At 35.0% G+C, this 24,539-nt stretch overlaps 1 protein-coding gene across 5 annotated transcripts in view; it reads right to left on the reverse strand.

The window, feature by feature from the left end:
• The window catches only part of ZBTB20 (zinc finger and BTB domain containing 20), an 819,533-nt gene that overhangs the window by 684,528 nt on the left and 110,466 nt on the right, over positions 1-24,539 (reverse strand). For all 5 annotated transcript variants that reach the window (XM_027525147.1, XM_027524738.1, XM_027525072.1 and 2 more), the window contains exon 2: positions 8,171-8,222. The gene's annotated coding sequence lies outside the window, so the exon portion shown is untranslated. The remainder of the gene's footprint in view (positions 1-8,170; positions 8,223-24,539) is intronic.

Here is a 24,539-nt window from a genome sequence, read left to right on the forward strand (position 1 = left end):
GAGCTAAACAGAAAGAATGAAGAAAGCATATTCCCTTCCCTCAAGAACCTTACTGCATGGGAAAGGAAACATACATAGTTGGTGAAATAAAAATTTGCTTACAATTAGCTTCAGAAATTTTTTTTTTCTTTCAAAAATTCTACCCTGAGTTAATATAATGTGAGAGTTGGACTGTGAAGAAAGCTGAGCGCCGAAGAACTGATGCTTTTGAACTGTGGTGTTGGAGAAGACTCTTGAGAGTCCCTTGGACTGCGAGGAGATCCAACCAGTCCATTCTGAAGGAGATCAGCCCTGGGATTTCTTTGGAAGGAATGATGCTAAAGCTGAAACTCCAGTACTTTGGCCACCTGATGGGAAGAGTCGACTCATTGGAAAAGACTCTGATGCTGGGAGGGATTGGGGGCAGGAGGAGAAGGGGACGACAGAGGATAAGATGGCTGGATGGCATCACTGACTCGATAGACGTGAGTCTGAGTGAACTCTGGGAGTTGGTGATGGACAGGGAGGCCTGGGCATGCTGCGATTCATGGGGTCACAAAGAGTCGGACACAACTGAGCAACTGAACTGAACTGAACTGACTTAATTTTTGCTTTTAGAAAAAAAAATATCATTTTGATATTTGGCAAAACTAATACAATTATATAAAGTTTAAAAATAAAATAAAATTAAAAAAAAAATAGAGGCAACCGCATTTAATTAAAAACCACAATTAAATGGGTTTAAAGGAAAATAGTGCAATCCAAACTATATGCTTAATTAGAAAAAGACTTTCTACTGCTTAGATCCTGTTTTAAAAGTAATTTAGAAATAACTAAACACATAGTTTCGGAGAAGGCAATGGCACCCTACTCCAGTACTCTTGCCTGGAAAATCCCACAGATGGAGGAGCCCGGTGGGCTGCAGTCCATGGGGTCGCAAAGAGTCGGACACGACTGAGTGACTTCACTTTCACTTTTCACTTTCATGCATTGGAGAAGGTAATGGCAACCCACTCCAGTGTTCTTGCCTGGAGAATCCTGGGGACAGCGGAGCCTGGTGAGCTGCTGTCTATGGGGTTGCACAGAGTCGGACACAACTGAAGTGACTTAGCAGCAGCATCAGCAGCAAACACATAGTTTATGATAAGTATTTGCCTATTTTTGGAATATCAATTTCCTCTTTTGGAGTTTCTATAAAGTAAATATTTTTTACTTTTAAATCTTAAAGTACAAAGAACATACACGGAAATGTAGTTCCTAGGAAAAATTTTAGGAACAATACTATAGATCCTATAAGGGTCACATTCCTTAAAAGGTCTTTATTTTCAATGTCATCATATAAATTAACTTGTCTTATGAAAAATATCATGCTAAACTTAACTAGAGAAGAATCTGAACAAAACCAAATTAACCATTTTTTAATATACTTTAAATACAAAGGGATGGTTATGTACCTTTAAGAAAAATATTCAGATGTTTTTAAATAATCATCTCTCCATGATATTTTAGATTTAATTTTGTGAACTTAGCAGCAAAAAACCTGGTTTAGTACAAAATGAGAAGATAACTACTTTGGAAGTGAAGAAATTATCCAATATTATTAGATTTTTATTAAAGAGGAACAGAAAACCATATGCTCAACTATTTTCAGATATATACATATCTTCTTTTTATACCATAAGACACTACATTCCTCCATTTCAAATATGAGGATACCAGCAACGTGTACACATATTTGGATGTCTTCTTGCATTTACTTAAACTGACCTTTCTGTATGTACTCTCCATCTCAGTACCCTGAGCTATGCACATTTGAAAACCACTGACTAGTTTATATTCTCCCTCACCATATTACTTAGAACCATCTTGATTATCAGTTGCTAACAGACACTGGGCATAATACATAGGCACCTACTTCTGTATCCTTGCTCAACACAAAAAAGGGAAAAACCTAGAATAAATTAGTAATAAAGTTCCTCTCACCCTGCTAAATATTAAAAAGTCAGTCTCATTCTGACACCAGTTAAATAAAATAAGTATGGTCTTAGTGTTAACTCATAGGTTATTATATAAAAATAACTATAGTTATGTATAATAGACTTCATATGTACATATATATAAATATACTTGAATATAGCATGTATAATGCAGGACAGCTACTTGTTATATTTGAATGTATATATTTTATTTTTATATTACTGTTTTTACTTGTCAACATTTTTCCCAGAAAGTTAAAAGGAAAATACTTAAACTGTTTTCATAACACAAATTCTAACTGAAATAAAATGTTCTTTAAAAACTGTAATTAATGGCTGCTGTGTCAAATAGTGAACCAAAGGGTCAAACCTTATAATTCACAGTTTGAGAGGTCATAGCTTAAATTATAACTTTAAAAAACTGATTATCTGTGAGTAATTTGACAAATCCAACTAATATACTCTGAATGCATGTAAAGTCTTTTTGAGAGTAAAAACAATGTATGTCCAAGTGGACAGTTGATGGAGGAAATGGCCTTTTTACCGAACAAGGCTGAAGTCCAGCATAATGACTTGGAATGCTTTTGAATGAGCATGCAAGGCTGGAAGGCCAAGTAGTATACACATCCAAAGGGAGCATAATGAACAATCTGATCTGCAGACAAAAATATTCCACATACATGTCCAAAGAAAGGAAGGAAAAAATATACACTTCTATCAGTTAGTCTTTCATCACCACTACTACTACTACCCAATTTACAGATAAACTCAAACTATGGAGCATTAATAAATAATCTTTAAAGAAATAATTTTTATAATTTAAAAAATACTAGAAATTCCCACTGTTTTTCGATCTGAGATTGAAAATACTTATGGAGGTAACCTATATTATATATAGTAAGCCAGATTTATAAAATTGCTTTCTTTATGACTCACCTTGAAAGTAAGTATTATTGCACCTATCTTCATCCCAAGGCCAACCACCCTTCAAGACATAATCTGAAATAATTTTGCCTGCCTATATTTTTTAAATCTAGAAGAATTCCTCTATTAAGAAGGCAGGCCATTGAAGACCAAATTTCTTAACCCATGTCAGAATTCAGAAGTCCATAAAAATAAGTCATTTTTATATCTTTTTATATATATAATAAGTCAGTTATATATCTATGTTATAATGTTTACTTATGTGTGTATTTTATTTTCTTATTAGTCCTTCTTTCTTATCAGGGCTTCCCCTGTGGCTCAGCTGGTAAAGAATCTGCCTGCAATGCAGGAGACCTGGGTTTAATCCCTGGGTTGGGAAGATCCCCCAGAGAAGAGAAAGGCTACCCACTCTAGTGTTCTGGCCTGGAGAATTCCATGGACCATATAGTCCATGAGGTCGCAAACAGTCAGACACAACTGAGCAACTTTCACTCATTCACCCTTTCTTATGAGTCCCCCAAAGGGGAAAAACTATGTCTTATTTTTTTCTACAGCTATATCTAACCCCTAGGAAGTTCTTGGCACAGAGCAAACGTTCAATAAATATTTGCTAGAGGGTGGAAAGAAGGAAGAGAAGAAAGGCAGGAGGCTTATAGTTAGTCAGTCTCTTCTAGAATTATGTATGTTATGGTGGGAAGAAAAATCCAAAAAATAATGTACTCTCTATTTACTCAGTTTACCTACCCAGCAATTTGCTGACCCATGCATCTATTCTAGAAACCAAAAAGATTTAAAACAGATTCCAAAAGTACGTATTAAAGATAAATGAAAAGGATCGAACGTAGAGTGGGAAATAAGATGTTTATGTATGCATGTAAAGACAATTACAGGAAAAGAAAGGAATTTGCTGTTTTAATTTCTTCAGTTTAAACTAATTCTTATTATAACCACTTATTATAATGCTTTTATTACAATAAAACATTAAGGGATATTTACTAGTTCCTCATCTGGCCATGCACTATAGAAACATTACATAACCACAGTTTTTCGTATCATGAATCATAGAATCTATGAAAGAGACAAATATTCAATTATAATAAAGTGTAATAAGTAAGTTATAATAGCAGAAACATAACTTTGAGAACAAAGAACTCTTCTCTGAACCAGAAAAAAATATTTGCTGCATGGTAACTGCTTTACTTCAATGCTACTACTATGTCCTATTACACCTCTCAGAAGAAAGACTTTTATAAACATTATTGGCTCCTGATGTACAAGGAAATATATGCACTCAAATGTCACTGGGATAAAGGAGATCCAAACATGTAAATTATTATATCATAAGAAAACACATTTGAAAAATGTTCTTTTTTCTCATAAGTGAAAGCCAAACTCTGATTCCACTTAGCCTTCTAATGTTTCTCATTCCGTTGGACCAGCCCACACATACTGGGCTCTGGATAAGTCCTGGGCTCAACCATCTGGCCCTTTACTTAATTCTTTTTTAACACTGACAAGTGTATTAGTAACACTTCCTTGATTGCTGGTAAATATAGAGGCACCACACAACTAAGATTTTCCCTAATTCTGAAAGTCACTAATTAGTTGTGGGTAGGGGTCGGGGAGTATTACAAAGATATGTTGAGCAGTACTACAATAAGTAATCTAATTCCCAAGAAGAAAGTATGTTAATCTGCTTCCCACTTCATTAGAGGAATAAAAAACATCTTGTCATCACTAAAGGATACAAAGGAGACCTGGATATTTAAAGAAATAGTAGGTAGGGACGAAAAATGAATGCAGCATTTCATCAAGAAAATCCCCTATCCTTCGTGGACAACAGTCATGGTTTTTCTTGGTATCCTCTGATTACTCTATTTATCAGTGTATTCCATGAGCGTAGTTTATTCAATTAATATAAATACAATCTTCCGAAAGAAACACATATGGTAAATGAATCCTATTTAATAGATAGGATTTAATCCTATTTAATAGATCATTCTACTGGCACTTACGCATTACGCAACTTTGGAAACTACCTTAATACTTTCAAACCAGTAAGGTCTCATTTGCCTGACCTTGCAGTATAAACTACTGTAGGTTTAGAGGAGAGAATGCAATTTCTAAAAAGTCATTTACAGAGAATATATGGTTTAATTTGTTTGTTTTTCCACTGGATAAGAGATAGTCTAACGCTGTTTATTTTCCTGTAAGGTTTAGATTTGTTAAATAACATCAGCATCAGGCTTAAAATACCATAATTCAACTCCCTAAATCTACAGATTCTAACTGTGTAAGGTTGAATTGGTTGTCCTCATTTCTAAGATCAAGCAACTTAACACCAAGCAACAGTTTTTAAGAGGCTATTTCAGGTTTCAGTGTATCTCCTTTGTTCATCTGGGGAAAGGATGATTTTCTCTTATAGTACTTACACCAAATAACTATAATCTCAACTAAAAACTTAGAAAACTGGATTGTGAGGCAGGTGTAAATATTTCCAAATCTTATAACTAATGAATAAAATTTAATTGGCTTATATGCAGAAGTAAATTTATGAGAGGCTGAAGAATAGAATAAACAAGGGGGGGAAAGTACATTGTTTACTATGTAATTTAAGAACTGTCAGAGAAGTGGGGCATGTCTTATTTACTGGTGTATGAAAAGAGAAGAATGAATGCTTTTGCATACAAATAAATGCAGGTATAGAAACATAATAGAAGCTTCATGTTACAATGGAGCTTAAACTTCTCTGGGCAGTGATCAGCTAAGGAGAAACAGAGACAGTTACAATGCAGTGATTAACTAGCTGACAGATCTATTATTCATGGTAGGTATGTAAGCAGTCAGGGCAGCGATGTTGGTGGCCTCTCCTCATCAAGCAGCTTTGCCAGTACAGACTGGATGTCTGGAACCAGGCAAGACACAACAACAATAAAAGCTAGCGCCAGCTAAGGGAAGATACAGCACGATTCATCTCCAATTTTAAATAGTACTAGAAATCTTCATTGAAGAAGATTTTTCCTTGGGATTGGCAATATATTGTATTTATAGGATGTAGACCAACCCTGCTCTCTGATTTATCTTACTCACTTAGCAACATGCCTAAAACACCTACCCAGAAATTTCCAGTATATTACAGAAAAAAAGGAATTTTTAGCATTATTTGGCAAAAATTTCTGTTGATAAGTATGACCATCATGTCATTACATGAACAGATGGTCAAAGTGAGTCCATTTCACCGACAGTATATTGTGTGGGTCTTTTTATCTCTGAATAACCAAACCAAACAAAAGCATAGCATGGAAGAGGTCATTGTGCCTTCTCTGATTTGGTTGGTAGCTTTATCTTTGAAATATGAAAATAAAACCAACATAACTATAATCCTCCACAGTACCATTTCTGCATAATATTTGTCTATTTAAGTATTCACATTCAAAAATCATCCAGATATTTGTGAAGATGGAAAAACAAATCAGATATTTTTAACTTTCAATACCATGATCTCCAGTAAAAGGAGAAGATATAAAGTAGCCATATTACTTATTCTTCAGTTTTATCTAACCGTTTACCAAATGTTTATTGGCAAATTACAACTCTTTTTTGGTATTCAGGTATTTTAATGAAAGATAAGGGAAAATGTATTTTAAAAAAGCAAATGTCCATAAAAAAATATATTTTCATGTGAAAGGCTGTGCTGTATATATAGATTATTTTTACTTAATAATGTTAAAGTATGACAAATGAATATTCATAACCAAATAAATTAAGTCTAGCAGATAACCAATCACTAGTTACTACATTTTGCTCCATGAGATACATACACACACACACACACACACACACACACACACACTACTATTTGGATGCTTATTATGATAGCTTTATCAATATAACCAACTCAAAATATAATTTACTTTGATTTTTTTAAGTAAAAATAAATAATACTATGAGGCAAAAGAAAGAAAAAATAAGAATATATGTATATCTATAACAGCTAGTAGTCAAAACAACAGCTTAAAATTATGCTAAAATGCATCTTCACATGTGGCTGTGAAAACTTAAGTGCAAGGAAAATTCTGGCTACCCACATCCAGAAGGAGCTGATGAAGTATGAAGTTTAAGAGTACATCTTTAGTAGTTCTGTACCTTAAAATATTGCCGAGTATTAATTTTTCATCAAGTTGTCATTTTCTCTGACATTTGGTTTTATTAATCAAGGCATTTATCATTAATTTGTAGAAAATATCGTAATTAAGCCAAATAAAATAAAATCCTTAAAAGGTTAAAATTAGAAAGCAGGTGAATGAGAACTTTGACATTACCCTGTTAACATACAGGAGCTTTTGGAAAGTATGGGAATCAAGTTTATGAAGTGAGTTTGGTGCCTCAATCTTGGGGCTGGCTGTTTTTTTTTTTTTTAATGTTATAAAGATTTGATTTAAAGCTCCCTGACAGTTTTGACATTCAGGTGAAAGTACTGCTGCTGCATTTGGAACAATTTGCATATCCCACTGCTAAATGGAATGTTTGAGGTGTGCACTGGTGTAAAGAAATTAAAAACAAGCTATCACACATGCTTAAGTGTATGTGTTCACAAAACTGATGGTTGGATCACACCACCCCTACCCCCTCCAATGTAATCTGTGATTTACTCCTCTGTAATAAATTACCCTACCATGTTATTCTTGCTGGAAGATCTAACCATGCATGTAAGAAGCAAAGTAATTACAGCCCCCTCTTGTATCAGAAACTTTCTTCAAACCGTACGAGCTCTTTATACACAATGCAGCAACACATCTATTGTAAAATTCTTGCCTGAATTTCTAGATTTCTGACCATGAGTAGCCACTAAATCTTGTCTACATGGTTTTGTTGTCCCCTCAAAAATGTATTTTTATTTCTTATAGTTAGTTGTAAAGCTCTTCCTAAAGAGCGATAGGTACTGACTTTTTTACTTTGAGCCAACATGTCTATTTAGGAAAAGGGCAGGGCATAAGATCAGAAGAGTTCCAAACTGCTTCAAAAATCAGGGGAGGGACCATAGTATATTCCCAAATAGAAGGCTGAAGGGATACAGCAACACCAAATTAGGCTGACATATTCTGAGACAACAAAAGCTTTTTCCTTTTTTGACTCATAATGTTAGATTATTTTTAGGTATACATGGAAATGTTTATTTAATGTGTTAAAGAGAAATAAAGAAAAGACCTGAGGGAGTAAGCTGAAGGTCATTAATATCACGAAACTTTTCAGTAAGATGAAAACCTATTGAACAAAATACTGGACATTACCTTTAGCCTTCAGAGCATCAAAGGGAAATTCTTAACACTTCTTTTTGTGTGACTGTAAAAGAGAAACATTTAAAATTAGGAATTACATTTCCTAATATCTTTATGATTAGTCATGAGACATAGGTAGTTGAATTTGTATATGTCAACTAATATCTATAATTTTAAAAAGATAAAGGCTAACGTTAATTTGTCTATGTGCAGAACAAGTACTTGGTAAAATATAGCATGAGTTTACAATGGAAACCACTGTACAGGGTTTAGAGGGAGAACAGAATATTTACTATAGCATTATTAGAAGCTTTATCAATTGATACAAATGTTTTTACATTTATATTTTAAAATTAAAACACTAATATCAAATAGTCTGTATCCCATTTATTTGTTTATTCTTAGTTACCAGAGATCTAGCAAAAATCTACTACATATAATACACTGGTAAGCACTGGTTAAGTTAGGAAGTATACAAGATAAGATACAGGCCCTATCCAAAAAATATGATAGCAGTTGGAAAGATTTTCATAAAATGCATAATCTAAAGAGAATAAAAAGTAAATGGGTGGAAAGAAATAGGGAGTAGAAGGTAATACATTCAGGAGAACTTGAACTGGTCTTCAGTACCTAATGCATTGATATTAGAATGTGGCTTTATGTTCTCAGTCTCAGCAAGCAAGGTTCTAGGAAGGTCCTACACAGATATGAGCTTTGCAAGTGGCACATTGGTAAAGAATCCATCCACCTGCCAATGCAGGAGACACAAGAGACGCAGGTTCAATCCCTGGTTCGGGAAAATCCCCTGGAATAGGAAATGGCAACCCGCTCCAGTATTCTTGCCTGGGAAATTCCATGGACAGAGGAGCCTGGTGGGCTACAGTCCATGGGGTTGCAAATTTTGGACACAACTGAGCGTGCATGCACACACACACACAGAGGCAGGGAGGTTAGCCAAATATATCAGTTATTTTCCAACCAAATGCATTTGATAGTATAGAATCCAAACTAGGACTGGGAGCAGTAAAGCAGCAGGATGCTGAGGTGATTTTAACCCCAATTTGGTGAGTTAAAATATAAAAAGATTTAATTAGAAACAACTCCCCTATTAAATACTGAGTTTGATATTGTATGTCCTTGAAAAGTGATCTCTCTAAATTTGTTATGAAATACACTGAGAACCTTGATGTCATATTTGCTAATAATCTTCACAGACACTCAGCCATTCAAAGTCTCAAAAGCAGTCTTACTAATGGAAAAACATACATAAACATAAGCAAATCCTGTAAACCAGTACATCTACAGTAAAATTTTTATTAAAATGAAGACAGTCTAAGGTTTTCAACTGACTAGATCTTTAAGATGCAGAAACAAAAGGGAAACAAAGAACCAAACAGCAATCCATACCAGCAATCCTGAGCTTATGATGTACTAATACATAAAAAAAGGATCCAGAAAAGGAAGGTTATAGTTCTGCCATAGTAGGTTACCTGAGTAATACCACACTTATTCTGTAACATTGATCTTTAGAAGAGGCCCTAAAAATTTGAATCTGCTAGGAGGAGTGAGATAATACCCACTAAGCATGGATAAGCAGAGGATAACTTGGAATGGAAAAGAAAAAAATACTGAGGTTATGGGGATGAAGTAGGGAAGGATATTTCAGAGAAATTTAATTTAGCCATTATATATTTTGTTATAAAAGTGATTTTTATTTATTTTTTGTGTGTCTTCCCTACTGAAATGGAAGTTCCATGCGGTCAGGCCCTGTCTCTTTTACTGTATCCCCATGTACATGAATAGTGTCTGGCACATAGTATGAGATCAATGAATATTTACTGAAGGAAAGATCAACAGCCTGACCAACCTATGAATGAGGCACTAAGTCTACATCTATTTACAGATGAAACAATTTAAGCTTAAAGAAGTTAAATGTTATATATTAAGTTAAACTTTAAGCTTTTACAACTATCAACTACTGCAACTCATTTTTCATAGTCTTCTACTCAATATTCATTCTAGCAGGGGAATCAAATGATTAGCAAATAAATTGCTAAACTAATAATGTTCTATAATTCACACTACAAGGACAGACAAAGCAAGGTAATAGCATTGACAGTTACATGGACTGATATTTTAGATAGTTCTGGACAGAAAAGCTGCTCAGAGAAGGCAACAATAATAAAATTGCTGAGTAAAGTAAGGGAAAATGTCTAAAAATATCTGGAGGTTATGTGGGCTATTACAAGGATTAAAGGAGATACACATTACCTTTCTTAGTATAATGGCTTGCAAACAGTACTCTCAATAACTATTATTTTATTATGTTGCTATTATTTTTATAAATGGTGAACTGCCCGATAAGATTATAAGTTTGTCAAAGACATCCATTCTTCATTCCCTACAGCTCCTTAAATAGTGCCCAGCAAGAATTCTCAATAAACATTTATAGAACTGAAAATAGGAAGACACAAGTATCAGTTCACTAATTAGAAAAAAGACTATATGAATACAAGAAAGTTACCATATTTCATAGGCATAAATCAATCCAATTCTGTTAAATTAATGTCACTTAATAAAGGGAAATATATAAAATGGATATAGCCAATAAGTCATAGATTAAAAACAAAGTAAGAAATAATCAGAAAAAAATGAAGGCATTGATACTAGGTCACTATCTTGACCATTCACAAGCTCTGTCTGCCTCCATCAAGTTAATACACATTTCTAGTGCAAGAACCCTTCTGCAACAAAGTAGTAGAGAACATGGTTAACTTTTACCAAAGACTGAAATACAAGTGACACTGTGATAACCGTCTGGAGAAGGAAATGGCAACCCACTCCAGTGTTCTTGCCTGGAGAATCCCAGGGACGGGGGAGCCTGGTGGGCTGCCCTCTATGGGGTCCCACAGAGTCAGACACCACTGAAGCGACTTAGCAGCAGCAGTGATAACTGTCATTGTTAGACACAGATGTGTAGAACAGATCATAGGGACTTAGTACGGGGTAAATATTACAAGTTGCATTTCCACAGTGCTGAGATGGTTGAGTAATTAAAGACAAACAAATTTTGTTCCCTACCTTTTGCCATGTACCAAAATAAAAATTATAAATATATATTAGGATAATAAGTAAAATAATTGAAGAGCTTTAATAAAATGTATGTATATAATTTTCTAAACTCCAAGGTAAGAAGACCTTTTGAAACACACAGATAATAGTATATAACATAAACACAAAGATTTCTTAAATTGATTAATTGAAACAAAATTTTTTTATAAATCCAAAAATATCCTGAACATAATTAAGCTGCCCACAACAAATAAAGATAAATATTTTTGCTAATGCTAAGTCGCTTCAGTCGTGTCCGACTCTGTGTGACCCCATAGACCGCAGCCCACCAGGCTCTGCCGTCCCTGGGATTCTCCAGGCAAGAACACTGGAGTGGGTTGCCATTTCCTTCTCCAATGCATGAAAGAGAAAAGTGAAAGTGAAGTTGCTCAGTCGTGTCTGACTCTTAGCGACCCCATGGACTGCAGCCTACCAGGCTCCTCTGTCCATGGATTTTCTAGGCAAGAGTACTGGAGTGGGGTGCCATTGCCTTCTCCGATTAATGTATATGATATTCATAGGGTAAATAGTCTTTAGGAGGAAAGAAAACAAATATCTCATTTTTTAAAATGAATAGGCAATTAACAACAGAAGAGCATAAGGTATATATGAAATAATATTGAACTGTAATTGCAATGAAAGAAATGCAAATTAAAATAACCTAAATATCCCATAATAGTGAACTGGTTAAATAAATTATATGTGATATAATAATAATCTTCCATTAAATATGGCAAGTAAAAATTTACAGTATACCATTAAGCATAAAATGCAGATTGTAAAATGGTCATGATATTAAAATAGCAATTTTTAACAATTTGTCTATATATAATATATATAGGCTATGCAAATTTTTGGTCATATGCATATATAAATGTTGATCTGTATGTATGTGTGAGTGCATATGTATTAGAAAAAGCATGTGTGTTATAAAAAGCATGCAAACACTTTTACGTGGGCTTCCCAGCAGGAGATGTGGTTCATCCCTGGGCCAAGAAGACCCCTTGGAGAAGGAAATGGCAAACCACTCTATTATCTTTGCCTGGAAATCCCGTAGACAGAGAGGCCTAGTGGGCTGCAGTCTATGCGGTAAATGGCAAAGAGTTGGACTTGATTCAACAACTAAACAAAAACACCAAAGCACCTATATACTAAATTATTCTCAGGACTTATCTCAGATATTAAGATATAATAAGTGCTTATCTCAGATATTAAGATATAATAGATATTCTTCTTTTTACAATTTCCTACCAAATGTTGTTGTTGTTGCTGTTTAGTCACTAAGTCGTGTCTGACTCTTTTGCAACCCCATGGACTGTAGCCTGCAAGGCTCCTCAGTCCATGGGATTTCCCAGGCAAGAATACTGGAGTGGGTTGCCATTTCCTTCTCCTAGGGATCTTCCCCACCCAGGGATCAAGCCCATGTCTCTTGCATTGCAGGCAGATTCCTTACTGCTGGGTCACCAGGGAAAACTCTACCAAACAGTCTACAAGACATAAAAATTACTTTTCATAAAAACAAAAGCAGTAAAAAAAAAAAAAAAAACCAGTCTACAGTGCAGAAAAAAATTAGGTAATATATCATTAAATGTGCTGAATGTTAAGAAAGCCACATGGAAATGTCTATCTGTACTATTTTTGGTGAAAGCCACCTCCATTAACTGTACATTTTTTTTTTAAAGAAGTAAATAAAGTAGATGGAGTGATGGAAGGGAAAAAAGAGAACAATAAAGCAAGAAAGGAAAGTAAAAGGAAGTAAAAATAATATTTCTTTTAAAAAATCACTCATAATTGTACCTATTAGATTCCTAGAAGCCACATTTTAAATGTTCACATCTTTGATCAAATTTTCAAAGAAAGGCACAGCCTGAAATGTAGAAAATTTAAGAATTTTGACATTATATTGATATAGTAAGCATATTATTATAAAGGAAAACAGATAAAACATGTATTAATTTTAGCAATAGGAACACAACAGAGGGACAAACAAAATTTGCCTTGAGAACAAATGAAGCAGTTTTGGAGGTAGGAGTAGTATAATTTTGAATAAGTAAAAATTCAAACTAAGTAAATAACATGTTGGGACAAAATGAATAGAAACTGTTAAAGATTATTCACTATGAGTAATTACAGAAAACAAGTATTCATCATTAAATAAAAAACGAAGTACAAATTTTGATTGTATCTGATCAAAGACCCCAAATGAAAACCAATTTACAATACTTAAATAACATCAGAAAGAAAGAACCTATACATACATGGTCAAGAGGATAAGATATATTCTAAGACTAGAAAACACTAATTTAGTTCCAGTTAATCCATAATGGTGCTTCTGAAGGTAGAGGTATTCAATCTGGCTTTGGGTATTATCAGAGTTTTTAAAACACCAGAAAAATCTGATAAGTCCTACAGTAGACTTCTCCAAGAATCCATAAAAATGACCTGGCTAAATCCTACACTAAAGCCATCTAAAATCAAATTCCAATGAGCTTGAGCTCTAGGGCAAGAACAAAAGGTCATTCACTTAACCCAATTATTCTTTCTGTTAAGTATTTCAGTTTCCCTTCCAAATAGAGGGGAGAAGTTCAGAAAGATTATGTACTAAATATTGCTTTTAACCCTAAAATCCAATCAATTCCTTTTTCCCCTCACTTGTCTCTTTAAAAGTAACCCAAGCCATTTCCTTTATTATAGATAGCTTCACTCTGTTTATTTTTATTTCCCAATAGCAGAATGCCTTAAATAAATTCTTAAAAACCAACACACCAACAAATAAATAAATTAAAACTCCATGACTATAAAAAGTACATAGTCTAACCTGCTTAATTATTAACAGGTAAACAGAATGCATTTCTGAATTATTTACTTAATCTCCTTCAATTAAAAACTTTAAAGTTTTTGAGCTTGGAATGTGTACCTTTTCCAAGGATTCATAAAACAATTATTTTAAAATATTCTATCAAGCCATTTTAATAAAAGCAATTAAAAACACCAAGGTAAATGTGAATTTAAATATTTGCATAAGTACATAAGAAATACAACACATTTTGAACATTTCAGAGTCTAGTAAAATTCCCTTTCTTCTCACTTCCCATTGTCCTGTTTCAGATGCTTTATTCCACAATATGTTTGGACAGAATGAGTAAAAATATTCTGTACTAAATTATATTAATGAGATTGATATAATAATGCTTTGAAGCAAGCATTCATATAATGCTTTACTCCTAAGTATAAGAAATATATAATTATGAAACTACTGCAAGTGTGAATAATTCTGAAACTAGGATAAGAAAAAAGAATGAACAATAGACAAAAATCACCATTTTCTCAGGACAAAATACATACTCAGCTGATATACTGAAGAATGATTGCTGCCTGACACAAGTAAACATTGATTACCTGGAATTCTGGTTCATTAAATTTTCTGACTAGCTAAAAGTTCACCAGAGAGAATAAAATTTTCATTTTCATCCTTTTAAACTAAAAATCTAAAATATACTATAAGGTTTTGCTGCCTCTGTAAATAGGGTATCACACTTTTATCTTCACTGAAGACAAAAATTTATATTACTTCAGAGGATGGTTGTTACTTTTGGGGGGATCATAAGTCCCTCTGAGATGATGGTAAAATTAAGAATCTCTTTCTCTCGAAAAGTGTATATGTTCACAGAATTTTGAATAAAATTTCTAGGAGTCCACAAACCCACATAAAGACCACTTGTCTTCAAATTTTACAGAATTCTAAATAGTTAAGACATAGGAGATTGCACTGACTACAAAGTGACCTCAAGACACAAGGATCTTTAGACTTGCTTTTTGAAAACACCCCTAATGGTGAACTATTAACTTATGAGCTATCTCTTTTTTTTTTTTTTTAAAGAGAGGAATATAAGAACAATTCTGCTTAATTTAATCTAAGGTTAAATAATGTCTCAGTTTAGGACAATTGCTTTGAGTTTTAAAACAAAATAGTGCTGTTTTCAAATCATTCCACATTCTTGAAATGGCAACAAATTTCTTATACTTTAGTAATTCTTAGAGAAGGCGGGGTCAAAGAGAAACTTACTTAATTTTTATTCTTCTAAAGATTATCAGATAATAGCAAAACGCAATTCAGTTGCTCAGTCATGTCCGACTCTTTGCCACCCCATGGACTGCAGCACACCAGGCTTCCGTGTCCATCACCAACTACTGGAGCTTACTCAAATTCATGTCCATCGAGTCAGTGATGCCATCCAACCATCTCATTCTCTGTTGTCCCCTTGTCCTCCTGCCTTCAATCTTTCCCAGCATCAGGGTCTTGTCAAATGAGTCAGTCCTTCATGCCAAGTGGCCAAAGTATTGGAGTTTCAGCTTCAGCATCAGTCATTCCAATGAATATTAAGGATTGATTTCCTTTAGGATGGACTGGTTGGATCTCCTTGCAGTCCAAGGGACTCTCAACTGTCTTCTGCAACACCACTGTTTAAAAGCATCAATTCTTTGGCACTCAGCTTTCTTTATAGTGCAACTGTCATATCCATATATGACTACTGGAAAAAGTATAACTTTGGCTAGATGTACCTTTGTTGGCAAAGTAATGTCTCTGCGTTTTAATATGCTGTCTAGGATGGTAATAGCTTTTTTTTAAAGGAGCAAGTGTCTTTTAATTTCATGACCGCAGTCACCATCTGCAGTGATTTTGGAGCCCAAGAAAATAAAGTTTGTCACTGTTTCCACTGTTTCCCCATCTATTTGCCATGAAGTGATGGGACTGGATACCATGATCTTAGTTTTCTGAAAGTTGAGCTTTAATCCAAATTTTTCACTCTTCTTTCACTTTCATCAAGAGGCTCTTTAGTTCTTTCTGCCATAAGGGTGGTGTCATCTGCATATCTGAGGTTATTGATATTTCTCCCCGCAGTCTTGATTCCAGCTTGTGTTTCATCCAGCCCAGCATTTCACGATGTACTCTACATGTAAGTTAAATAAGCAGGGTGACAATATACAGCCTTGACATACTGCTTTCCTGATTTGGAACGAGTCTGTTGTTCCATGTCCAGTTCTAACTGTTGCTTCCTGACCTGCATACAGATTTCTCAGGAGGCAGGTTAGGTGGTCTGGTATTCCCATTTCTTTCAGAATTTTCCAGGTTGTGGTGATCCACACAGTCAAAGGCTTTGGCATAGTCAATAAAGCAGAAATAGATGTTTTTCTGGAACTCTTGCTTTTTTGATGATCCAGCATATGTTGGCAATTTGATCTCTGGTTCCTTTGCCTTTTCTAAATCCAGCTTGAACATCTGGAAGTTCATGGTTTACGTACTGTTAAAGCCCGGCTTGGAGAATTTTGAGCATTACTTTACTAATGTGTGAGATGAGTGCAATTGTGCGGTAAACAGAGCATTCTTTGGCATTGCCTTTCTTTGGGGTTGGAATGAAAACTGACCTTTTCCAGTCCTGTGGCCACTGCTGAGTTTTCCAAATTTGCTGGCATATTGAGTGTAGCCCTTTCACAGCATCATCTTTTAGGATTTGAAATAGCTCAACTGGAATTCCATCACCTCCACTAGCTTTGTTCCTAGTGAGCTTCCTAAGGCCCACTTTACTTCACATTACAGGATGTCTGGTTCTAGGTGTGATCATACCATCATGGTTATCTGGGTCATGAAGATCTTTTTTGTATAGTTCTTTGTGTATTCTTGCCACCTCTTAATATCTTCTGCTTCTGTTAAGTCCATACCATTTCTGTCCTTTATTGTGCCCATGTTTGCATGAAATGTTCCCTTGGTATCTCTAATTTAGTATCTTAGTGCAAACACATAAGCATTTCCTATACTCAGGCTTTGTTGTAAGTACTTTTATGCATATTTACTTAATGTAAAAAAAAAAAAAGAAAACCTCTAGGAGGTAGCTACCTCATATCAGATATATCCCTGTTTTATTGATGTGTAATCTGAAACACAAAGAGATTAAGACATTTGACAAAGATCATCTCTACTGAGTGGCCAAACTAGGATTCTCACCCATTCAATCTTTCTGCAGAGTCTGTACTCCTACAAACCATACTACATTTCCAGGTTTCAATTCTTCATGAGCTTACAGGTTATCTTGTGTGGTTTTATATTTAGCACAAGTCCATCTTTTCACTACCATACAAGAAGCATTCACAGTGTTGTGCCCAGAAATAGTCATTTTGGAAATTGTTCGTAAGTTGCTGACAAAACTGATACCACTTTTGTGACAGTTACACACCCTTGTAAATTTCCCAGAGTCAACTACCCAGAAGAAAAATAAGACACCATTACCTCAGTAAATGCAGAACCCTACAGCAAAAGCTGATCCCTCATTTCCTTTTTGGAAATAGGTCTGATGAGATACAAAATTGAATGATTATACATAGTGAGGGCCAACCAAGGTAATAATAGAAGTGGATTATCATAAGAGAACTGTTATCATAATAACAGTTCCCAAAGGGAAGACTGTCTGTAGTTCCTCAATTGTCTGAAGAGAGGAACAAACCAAATTATATGATTTTTACTTTGTAGTCTGAAAACAGTTTCTATGAAATAGGAATATTAAAGTAAAATGTATATTTAGTTGAGGGCATTCAAGTTTCTGTCCGTGGTCAAACCTGCCACAACATGAAAATTGTCTTGGCATATCTTTCTCACTGACAGTTTGAGTGTTCCCAGAGATAGCAGCCACTTTGTCTCTCAGGATTTGCTTTTGATGTACCAACCTTCACATTTTCAGTAGTTCCATTAAAAGCTAAGGCTGATAACTAATGAAAGAAAGAGAGGAAGGAAGGAAAGAAGGAAGAAAAAAGAAAATAAAGCAGAAAATCCCATCCTTATAGTTTGCACAGGAATGTTTTCCATTATATACTTGTTCCATTTAATTTTTATTGAACTACTTCCTACATATAAATACAATTAAGCAGGTACCAGTGAGAGACAAATATAAAAGGATATAATAAGGCCTTTCAGAGTCCTGAAAAATGGCTAAAGATCAGATAGCTAGGAAAGAAGGTATAGCATAAGGCAAATAAAAATACAGATGCAAGACTACATAACAAGAAAGAACCTTGGTAACTGAGACAGCTTTTCTTTATTGGACCCAGGGACTTTTGTCAAGTAATTGATTGCAATGTAGACAAACTATGCTGAGAATGAGAACCTGGTTAAAATAGAAAGTATTCCTGGAATAAAATATCATCCTTGGTTCCTTTCTCTTTAAAATGTCCTAAATATCATAATAAAACAAATATTTGGAAATCATCCAGTTATTATCTTATTCCCTATAATGATTCCCAACCACTTAAAATACCAATTCCTTTGTTCTTGGTTTTCAGAGTCCTCCATAATCTGGTTCCATTATGCATCCTCTTTTCCAAATATTACAGAAATCATACCCTGTAACCTTATCAAATAAGAATTCAAAACAATATACATTTGTTCAACAAATGTTTATGTGAGCCTACAATGTGTCTAGGAGTTTTCATGTAACTGAAATCTATACAGTCTTAGAACCAAAGAACCAAGTTGTAACCTCCAGTTTTTCCAAAATGCTATGTGAATTCTTTGCCCTTCCCACTCTGCTCTTATTCCTATCCAGATACCTACACATGATCTTCTGTTGGATTCAACCAATATTGATTCAAATAAAATGAACTTAATCACTACATTTTAGCTCAAAAAAATGACATTATCTGTTTAGAAATTACTGATTCTTTGGGTACCCACGAAACAGAAGACTACCCTGTTCTACTAACACTCTTCCACAGACACAAAACATGGTGGGTCTTAACACAACACACACACACACACACACACACACACACACACACACTGTCAATAGGGTTGTCCAGATACACTGATCTTCTTTCTATTACTTTTTGAGGTCACAACTGTTTGGGACTTTTGAACTTGTTCTTCTAAAGCTCTTCTCCCACATCATTTCATGATGGCTCACCCTTCTTATCTTTCATTCTTAACTCAAATGGCACCTCGTTATTCTTCACCCCACTATCCACCCTTTCTGACCCAAATCACTCTTTATCTCTCTGCATTCTTTCTTTTTTTATTTATAAACTCATTCATTGCCCACACATTCGGAACCCTATCACTTAGCTGCATACTTTCCAAGTGGCACAGTGGTGAAGAATCTGCCTGCCAATGCAGGAGACACAAGAGATACAGCTTTAATCCCTGGGTCAGGAAGATCCCCTAGAGAAGGAAATGGCAACCCACAGCAATATTCTTGCCTGGAAAATCCCATGGGCAGTGGAGCCTGGTAGGCTACAGTCCAAGGGGTTTAGCATGCACGCATGGTCATGGTCATACACACTTCTCACTGCCAAATCCCTTGCTCCAGGGCATTATGCCTGGCACACAGTAAGCACTCAAATATCCGAGGTATGAATAAACAAACATAAAAAAGCAATTATGAAGTTAATATTCAAGCCATAAATATTTATCAAGCATCTACCATGTACAGGTGATTTTTTGTTCAGTTTAATCACAAGCTGAGGAATGCTCTGCTCCCAGTGTAAGTACATTGGGAGAAAAGTCTAAAATAAATTTGATAACACTTATTTTGTAAGATTTCTAAACAAAATAAATTTTAACAGAATAAGACTTAAAATGTCTTGATACTTAACACAAACAATATTGTTTTTCTCAGTCACCGTTCCTCTCACATTCCCCCATTAAGCCTAATGCTATATCATCATTAACTTTAATGATATCAAGAACAGTTGAACGGAACTTAGTGAAGGCAGTGACAGTGTCATATATCTCATTTTGGACTCTCCTGAAATGGATGAAACACAGAAGATTTAGAGTAAAACTAAACCCTGAGAGTAGTGACATGTACAAATTCATTTCCTTCTTTATACAATGTATAAATATTCTACCTATGCACAGACATGACAACAATTCTAATGCTTCTAAGGGTTAAAAAAATCCATTTAAACCAGGAGTCAGTAAAATATCTGTAAAAGGCAAAATGATTCATATTTCAAGTTTTGTAGGTCATATGGTTTCTGTCTCAAATACTCAACTCTGCCACTGGAGCAGGAAAGCAGCCAAAGGCAATGAATTTATAAACAAGGATGCATATATTTCAACAAAACTTTATTTAAGAAATAGAGAGTGGGATCATCAAGGAAAATGAAAATCAAAACTACAATGACATTCTGTGGTGGCACCCACAAACACCAATGTCCACATGGTGGAAGAAACTCCCAGGAATGGCTGCTGACAGTGTTTACAGGTGAGCTGCAGTTGCTTCCTGCTTCCATGGGAAACTTTCCGAGGACACAGGGATTAAGGTCCCCACCCAGGTGGAGGATAGTGACATCTTGCTGAGATCCTAGACTAGTAGGAACCAGAGGTTCATGACTGAGATTCCTGGAACACCACCCTGTTACCTCATCATCAACCAATCAGAAGAAAGTCAAAAACCCTGAATTCATCACCCCAAATGTACTTTTAAAGACTCTTCCCTAAAAATCATCATGAACTTCAGGTCTTTTGAGAATATGCCATGTCTTGTCCTTGCTTGCCCTTGCAATAAATCTTTTTCTGCTCCAAAAGAAACAAACAAAAAGAAACTCATTGAAATATGTCGCAGCTGTCTAAATAGCTATTATCAAAAAGCAAGAAATAATAAGTGTTGGAGAAAAGGGAACTTTTATGCATTATTGATAGAAATGAAAATTGGTATAGCCACTAAGGAAAACATGAAGGTTTCTCAAAAAATTAAAAAACAGAACTACCATATAATCTAGCCATTCCATTTCTGAAGGAAAGTTATGACCAACCTAGATAGCATATTCAAAAGCAGAGACATTACTCTGCCAACAAAGGTCCGTCAAGTCAAGGCTATGGTTTTTCCAGTAGTCATGTTGGATGTGAGAGCTGGACTATAAAGAAAGCTGAGCACTGAAGAATTTATGCTTTTGAACTGTGGTGTTGGAGAAGACTCTTGAGAATCCCTTGGACTGCAAAGAGATCCAACCAGTCAATCCTAAAGGAGATCAGTCCTGGGTGTTCATTGGAAGGACTGATGTTGAGGCTGAAACTCCAATACTTTGGCCACCTGATGCAAAGAGCTGACTCATTTCAAAAAACCCTGATGTTGGGAAACATTGAAGGCAGGAGGAGAAGGGGATGACAGAGGATGAGATAGTTAGATGGCATCACCGACTCAATGGACATGAGTTTGGGTAAACTCTGGGAGTTGGTGATAGACAGGGAGGCCTGGTGTGCTGCGGTTTATGGGGTCGCAAAGAGTCGGACATGACTGAGCGACTGAACTGAACTGAACTCATCTATAGGAAATAAAAACAATACCTTGAAAAGGTATCTGCATCCCCATGCTCATTGTAGTATCATTTACAACAGCCAAAACTTGGAAACAATGTGACTACTCAACAATGGATGAATGGATTTTTTAAAAACTGGTTTATATATACAATGGAATATTATTCAGCAATAAGAATGAAATTGCCATTTGTGACAACATGAATGGTTGAGGGCATTATGCTAAATGAAACAAGTCAGACAGAAAGACAAATACCGTATGGTCTCACGGATATCTTATGGAATCTAAAAATTTTACTGTAGATACAGAGAACAGATTGGTAGTTGTCAGAGCTTGGGGCTGGGGTGGTCAAAATGCCTGAAGGTGGTCAAAAGATAAAAACTTGCAGTTATAAAATAAATATGACCTGGGAATGTAATGTATGTCATGGTGACTATATGGTTAATAATACTGTATTGTATACTTAAAACTTGCCAAGAGAATGTATCTTAAAAGTACAAATAAAAAATGTGTAACTATGTGCGATGATGGATATTAATTAGACTTACTGTGGTAGTCAATTTGTGATATACACAAGTGTGTGTGCAAGTGTGGTCAGTCATGCCTGACTCTTTTGTGACTCCATGGATAGGAGACCACCAAGCTCCTCTGTCCATGGAATTTTCCAGGCATGAACACTGGAGTGGGTTGCCATTTCCTCCTCCAGGGGATCTTTCTGACCCAAGAATCAAATCCATGTCTTTGCCATCTCCTGCACTTGCAGACAGCTTCTTCATCACTGTTCACACCTATCACACAATTATGTTATACACCTGAAAATAATATTATATGTCAACTACACTTCAATAAAGACAAACAAAACAGAGAGTAAGAGATTTATTGGCCACTGATCTAAAGCCATAAATAAAGCCTCTGGAATTCTTATATAGGGAGAACATGTGAAAAGTGAAAGTCCTTCAGTCGTGTCCAATTCTTTGCGACCCCATGGACTGTATAGTCCATGGAATTCTCCAGGCCAGAATACTGGAGTGGGTAGCCAGTCCCTTCTCCAGGGGTCTTCCCAACACAGGGATTGAACCCAGGTCTCTCACATTGCAGGTGGATTCTTTACCAGCTGAGCCACCAGGGATTAGAAGGGACTCTTGGAGGACTCATATTAGAAGCCATCATTATGTGATATGCATATTGCTTTTACATGAATTGTATGAGTACTTGGAGGGATCAGTAGAGATTATGGGGGACCAAACCTTTCAGGACACCCTTGTCCCTGCCACCTTTTCCCAATTTGGGTATATTTTTGGCACTACATTTTGGCCTTAGGTAGACTCATTGTCTTTCCATAAATATTTAATCCATTGTGACTGACATACATGCTATTGATGCTATATATAAAACAGACAACTAACAAGAACCTACTGTATAGCTCAGGAAGCTTTACCCAGTGCTCTGTGGCGACCTAAATGGGAAGGAAATCCAAAAAAGAGGGGACAAATATATATGTATAGCTGATTCACTGTACAGTAGAAACTAACATGACACTGTAAAGCAACTATACTCTGACAAAAATTAATTTAAAAAATATTTAATGCATTAGACTATTTGTATCCTAATTTTAAAATTATTTTTGAAAAGCTACAACAAATTTTTAATCGAAGTTAAAAAATGCATTCCCTTTAAACACACTAATTCTGCAATTGTATTTTAACAACTATTAATTTTGTCAGACATGATTTGTTTAAAATAAATTCATCTTGTTCATTGCTCATGATTCCTTTGTCTTCAAGATGTTTACTGATTTTTCTTCCAGTACTTTATTGAAAATATTGTCACCATTTCAAGTTACACTTTCATGACATTCATTACAAGAATTGTTTCTTACTCAAAATCTTTAGGTCTTCTAAATTTCCCAATTAGAATAAACCTCCTTAAAACCTCCTTTACCTGATTCTGGATGATAGCCATCTCAAAATGTATTTTAAACTCATTTTATACTTCTCAAAATTGTATTCCAACATTGAAGTAGCAACACAAATAAAACTTGGTTGGCAAACATTCTAAATAATAGTACATTGTTCTACATTGTCATGAGATGCATTATTGATTAATTAGTAGCATTATCACTTGCTATTCTCTGTACTACAGTTGCTATGATAAATTCTACTGCCAATCAGCTTTCATTAAGTTATCAGCCCTTCTGTTTGTGATAACCAATAAACTGCACTCTCTCTTTTCACCATCCAATTCTGCTTTATCTCTTCTGGCCACATAAATCTCTAGAAGCTATGGTGTCAAAATATTTTTAAGCTTCAAATAGGCTTTTGCACAAATGTTAAAGTTATAATGTCTAAATGAAAGTTGACAGTTCAGTTACATCAGCATGTAGCATGTCATATAATCATGAATTTTAAGATATAATAAGAAAATATAAGATTTTAGACAGTGTTATAAAAGCTGCTTCAATTGGAGTCAGTATTCAATAAATGAAAACACTTGAGAATCCTAGTAAAAGTAAACCTTGAGATGGTTGAAATATCCTTTTTAAATAATGGGAACATTTAGGTAATTGTGTGTTCAAAACAAGGATCAGGCTTTTTGAGGTTATAAAATGCTTGACCTTCCCAGGTAAGATGAATGGGGAAAGCTTACCACTAAATTACACAATAGGAATAAGATTGTTGAATCTATCTGAAAAATAACATTTTCAAAAGCTCCATAAAGTAACTGATTCATTAAAGAAATAATTGGAAAGATTTTTTTTCTCTTTTCTGATATGAAGGAGAATCACAAAATGTTGCAATATGATGAAGTGTTCACGTCTGACTTGTGAAACTTGAATAACTTTATTATTCTTGCTACATATAGAGAATGTTGAAGAAAAGCAGTTCCAAAAGAACACAGGTTTGCTGACACTTGGTTCCTGTTAATATCACATGATAGAATAGGCGCTTTCACACACAATCAAG

The sequence above is a fragment of the Bos indicus x Bos taurus genome, chromosome 1 (genome assembly GCF_003369695.1).
Source record: "Bos indicus x Bos taurus breed Angus x Brahman F1 hybrid chromosome 1, Bos_hybrid_MaternalHap_v2.0, whole genome shotgun sequence".
Lineage (NCBI taxonomy): Eukaryota > Metazoa > Chordata > Mammalia > Artiodactyla > Bovidae > Bos > Bos indicus x Bos taurus.